A 5,480-nucleotide genomic window follows, 5' to 3' on the forward strand; every position below is an offset into this window, starting at 1 on the left:
AAAAAAAAAAAAAAGGCATACGATACTAGTGATTATACATATCAGAATTTAAAGAATAAGAGAGTAATTTGATCTTATATTTATCGCTCTTGAAACTCTGTTGTCTGTATATATTTGATCTTATCAAACAGGACAATGTTGGTATAAAAGATACTGACAATATATGTCAGAACTTATAAAATCTAATAGCGCTTCTGATGTTATCCAGCAGCTATTCTTTAATAATAACCACATAAGTCCCATAACTGGGAATTTATCATTCTAAGACATATACTTATGAAAGAACTACAACTACAATTCTGATCTTTATAACAAATGATATGTGGCTGTATATACAGAAAGAATATTATGTTTCCAATGGTATAACAAGATACTAGTGTTACACTCAGGAACAGCTTTGAGAATAAGTGTAACTGATATATGATGTGAGACACAGCGATAATCCATTTAATTTCACCTAAGAAGGAGAATTATTTGCAACAAGTATTGATATTATCAATTGTGGTATAAGTTATTTTTTGATAATACTTACTTTATATAAGCCAATACCAGGCTAAATATTTATCCTCCTTCTTTGGTGATTATGCGGGTAATAGTAGGTGAATTTAAGGCACATATAACATAGGTTTTTGTCAATGTTTTAATTACACATTTTCTTGTACACATTTATTTTCATTCATTTTATAATTCGCCTTAATAAAAGTTATGTTTTAACTTTATGAACCAGGTTCTTCATCTGTACTCTGTACATTTAGCTTAATCTGTGTGTGCCCATTATGAGAATACTTTTTCTGCCTCTTGGTCTATATTACATCATCTGGGAGTTCCAAATCGTTAGATATATAATTTGCTTTCTAAACACCTGACAACCATTTTAAAGTTTTCTGACCAAATTTACTGAATGCTGTACATTGCTTTACTGCTCTGCTTTGTTTTACTTGCTTTAAAAAAGTGCTTCTATACTTCATTCTCTTGTGATGGATTCTTTTAGCTATGGAGTGAGGGCATCATATGCTACGGCTGTGGCGTTAGCTGATAGGGAGAGGCCGAGAATAGGAGAAGCCTGAAATCATGCTGGACAAAGGAGTGTCTACTGCAGACGGAGACTGCCTCTCACATGCCACTGCTTATGGAGATTCAGCAGAACAATTCGGATGACCAGGGCCGTAGCTAGGGTAGTGCGGCCGGTGCCATCGCACAGGGCACCACAGGTCAGGGGGCGCTGTTTGGGCCTGTCAAATTTCTGTTTATTATCATTCTTGCTTGTAACTTCCTCTTATTTCATCCCAGCATCTCCTGGCCTCCCCTATATCTTCCCTAGCCCTTCCCCATGCAGCCATGGCCCTTTTTTGGGTGCATTATGTCCCTTTGAAAAATGAGCGGGGTGCCAATGCTCTTTCTGGCACAGGGCACCAAAAAGTCTAGTTATGGCTCTACGGATGACTACCGCAATTTCCTGTGTATGGATGATGACACCTTCCAGGAGTTGCTGTGTCTGGTGACTCCTTACATCCAGAGGCAGAATACCAAGTTTAGGAGGGCCATTTCTGCTGAGCAGAGGCAGATTGCTGGCCTGAGATTCCTGGCTACTGGAAGATCCCTGGCTGACCTGAACTTTGGCTCTATCATCTCTCCTCAAGCTTTTGGCCTCATCATCCCAGAGACCTGTAAAGCCATCATTACTGTCTTGAAGCAGCAGTACTTTAAGGTAAAGTACTGCTCTTTATTTCTTTTGCAAGAAATAGTTTTTTAATTAAAAGTATAAGCTGTGCACTATATAGGGACGATGGCAGCATTTTTTCTATAAAATAAGCATTTTCAACTGCAAAACATTATATACTGTAAATAGATATATAAATATCAAGATTAATACACTGTAGTAATAAAATTATTTTACATTAACAGGAAATAAAAATTGTGTAGCCCAAAAAGAAAATGGACTAAAAACATTGGGGGTCATTCAGACCCACTCGCGAGCGGCAGTACACTCGCAAGTGGGTCGATGTTCCCCACTGCGCATGCGCACGATGGAGGGAGCTCCGTCGTGCGCATGCGCGAGACCCGGCAAGCGAAGGAGTTTCCATCGCTCCGGGTCTCGCACCAAAGTGGGCGTGCTGTCGATGTTGATTGACAGCACGCCCCCTTTGGTGGGCGTGACGGGGGCGTGCCTGCCAGACGGAGGCGTTCCCATGGGAACTCCTACCGTCTGAAGCCGGCCCCACTGACATCACTAGTGATGTCAGTGGGAGTGATTTTGGCTCTGATAGAGCCAAAATCACTCCAGGGCTTGTGGTTGAGAAACCCGACCACAGGGTTTCACTCGCAAGTCCGATGGAAAAAAAAAAGTACCCCCTCGGCTTAAACTCGAGTGAAATGTAGCGCTGACCGGACGGAGTTCGGTCAGCGCTACACAGCACAAACACACAGCCGCCGGAGCCGGCAGCTGTGTGTTTGCTGTAATCAGCAGCCGCTGAGAGTCTGTCAGACTCTCAGCGCCTGCTGCTGCTCCCACTGCGGGAGCCATCTTCCGGCTCCCGCAGTGGGTAATGGGAGACATGTCGTCATGACGACGTCTCTCCCATGCAAAGCGGCCGGAGGAGCTGACAGCGGTGGGACCAGGAGCGGGAGTTTCAGGTAAGTGATTTTTTTTTTATTCTTATCACGTCTCTCTCTACTAGGGGGGGGGGGACTACTGGGGGCACTACCAGGGGGCGATTACTACAGGGGGCAATTACTACAGGGGGCATTATCAGGGGGTGATTACTACAGGGGGCACTAAAAGGGGGGATTACAACTGGGGGAACTACCAGGGGGGGATTACTTCAGGGGGCACTACCAGGGGGGGATTACTACAGTGGGCACTAAAAGGGGGGATTACCACTGGGGGAACTACCAGGGGGGGATTACTACAGGGGGCACTACCAGGGGGGGATTACTACAGGGGGGGATTACTACAGGGGGCACTAAAAGGGGGGATTACCACTGGGGGAACTACCAGGGGGGATTACTACAGGGGGCACTAAAAGGAGGGATTACCACTGGGGGTACTATCAGGGGGGGATTACTACTGCAGGCACTGAAAGGGGATTTTACCACTGGGGGCACTACCATGAGGGATTACTACTGGGGCACAACCAGGGGGAATTACTACTGGGGGCACTACCAGCTGCTGCCATTTCCCACCCTAAGCTTATACTCGAGTCAATAAGTTTTCCCAGTTTTTTGTGGTAAAAGTAGGTACCTCGGCTTATATTCGGGTCGGCTTATACTCGAGTATATACGGTATCTCCTCTGTTAACAATTCATTAATTGCTGCTACTAGATAGTACCTCTGATGAGTACTCGATAAATATAGAACAATAGGACACACATTTCCTCAGAGAGTGCAACACTTGTATATACAGAATTACAATAATTTATTAAAATATTCCAACCAATAAAAATATATATATGTATAAGACCAATAATAATTCAAAACATGCAGAGAGTTAAAAAGTTATTGCAGAGTGGTAGTCTACTATATTTTTGCAATTGAGCTCCTTATGTAATTGCAACTGACGGTTAAATATAGTGTTATTATCAAAGGACTATGTCAGTTCCACAGCACTCCGGTGTCCAATTTTCTTAATTTTTTTTGCAACTTTGGTTATATTATGTCAAGATTAACCAATTGCAATTACATAAGGAGTTCAATTGCAAAAATATAGTAGAGACAACCACTCTGCAATAATTTATGAAACTCTCTGCATGTTAAATTATTACTGGTCTTATACTGTACATGTATATCTTTTTTTATTGATTGGAATATTTTAATAAATAAATGTCCTTCTGTATGTACAAGTGTTGCGCTCTCTGAGGAAATTTATTTTCTTTTATCATACCCAATAACTTTGATGGGCTATGTTACATGGTGCTACAATCAGGCTTTATGGCACGTATTGACATTAGTCAAATGATTGGCAGGAGCACCATAGATCATAAAGTACAAAGTTATTAGGTTTGATAAAACTTGTTGAGAAGTGTGCTCCATATAAAAAAAAACTATAAATTATAAAAATGAGGGTCCTGTGTTTTTTTCCTTGCATTGCAGCATAACATAATATATGCCGCTTGAACTGATGGGGGGATGAGGAATTGATAGAGTGGGAGCCATCGTGCCTGTATTGAGGATGGGATGGGGTTGTGGCTCTACTATCATTGTGCATGGCATCAGTTGGCCACTTAGGCCATATACAACCTGGTCATAGATCACTCTCTCAAAATAAAGGTGCTGGTTACTCACCATGTTGCGCAGCCTACATGTTAAGTGGGAGCCAAAAATGTCCTTTGATCTGGAGGTGCTTGCAGCACTTTATCTGCATGATCAATACATTTTTCAGTCCGACTAGTAAGTGGACCTTTCTGTTTGGACAGATTCTTCTGCTGTTTCTTGGTGGGTGGCAGGGAGTACTGTCACCTTCACTTTTGGCCATATGGCTTGGTTCTGTGGTGGTATCATACTCCAGGTCATAAGTTATTGTAAAGTTCATGTATTCACAATTTTTTCCTAGTTCCCTACAATGGTGGAGGAATGGAATAGCATTGCTGAGCAGTTTGTACGATGGTGGAACTTCCTTAACTGCATGGGAGCTATAGATGGCAAATATGTACGCATAACCCCACCTGCCAACACCATATCCTACTGTATTACTACAATTACAAGGGATTCTTCGGCATTGTTCTCATGGGTATGGTCAATGCAAACTACGAATTCCTATTTGTGGATATTGGCAATAATGGTTGTGCTTCTTATGGTGGGTCCTTCAAATAGACAGCTTATTTCCAAATCCCTCAAATTAATGTCTGTTGAGGAAACAAAGCATTGTGCTAAATTTTGTGTTCATAGCTGACGAGGCCTTCACACTACAGGAGTACATTATGAAGCCATATGCGCAAAGCAGACTGACCAAGGAGAAGCATATCTACAACTTCAGGCAAGACCATGCCGTATTGTTGAGAATGCATTTGGCAACCTTAGCAATCACTTCAGGATCTACCACAGAGCCATCAGCCTACGTGTGGACAAAATAGACTGGGTCATCTTGGCATGCTGTGTCTTGCATAATTTTCTAAGGGGGAAGACCATCCAACAAAGGAAAACAAGCACAGCTATGCCAAATGACCTAGACCACCCAGGGAACATAGACCAGTGGTCTTCTGTGGCAGCATTAGGAGTTGTACCAATGGCCTCTGCATACACCAAACAGGACCTATTTTAATGGAGTGGGGGCAGTGCCATGGCAGGAAGACTGTTTAAAATAAAGTAGTAGCCAAATTAAATTTATTATGGACTATTGAACATTTTGCATGGTGTGTTTGCAATGTGTCTCCACTCATCAAATCAATGCTGGATATTTTGCCAAAATCTTCCACCTCTTCTCCCACCTGAGGATCCAGTGAGCAAGGAGATGGGTGCTGAGGGTCTTAGTCTAAAGTAAATT

The 5,480-nt window shown here is 42.4% G+C and overlaps 1 protein-coding gene across 2 annotated transcripts in view; it reads left to right on the forward strand.

The window, feature by feature from the left end:
- Positions 1–5,480, forward strand: part of FRMPD3 (FERM and PDZ domain containing 3) — a 746,708-nt gene that overhangs the window by 664,220 nt on the left and 77,008 nt on the right. The window lies entirely within an intron of this gene.

Source organism: Taudactylus pleione, unplaced genomic scaffold (assembly GCF_031769625.1).
Source record: "Taudactylus pleione unplaced genomic scaffold, aTauple2 ptg000352l, whole genome shotgun sequence".
Lineage (NCBI taxonomy): Eukaryota > Metazoa > Chordata > Amphibia > Anura > Myobatrachidae > Taudactylus > Taudactylus pleione.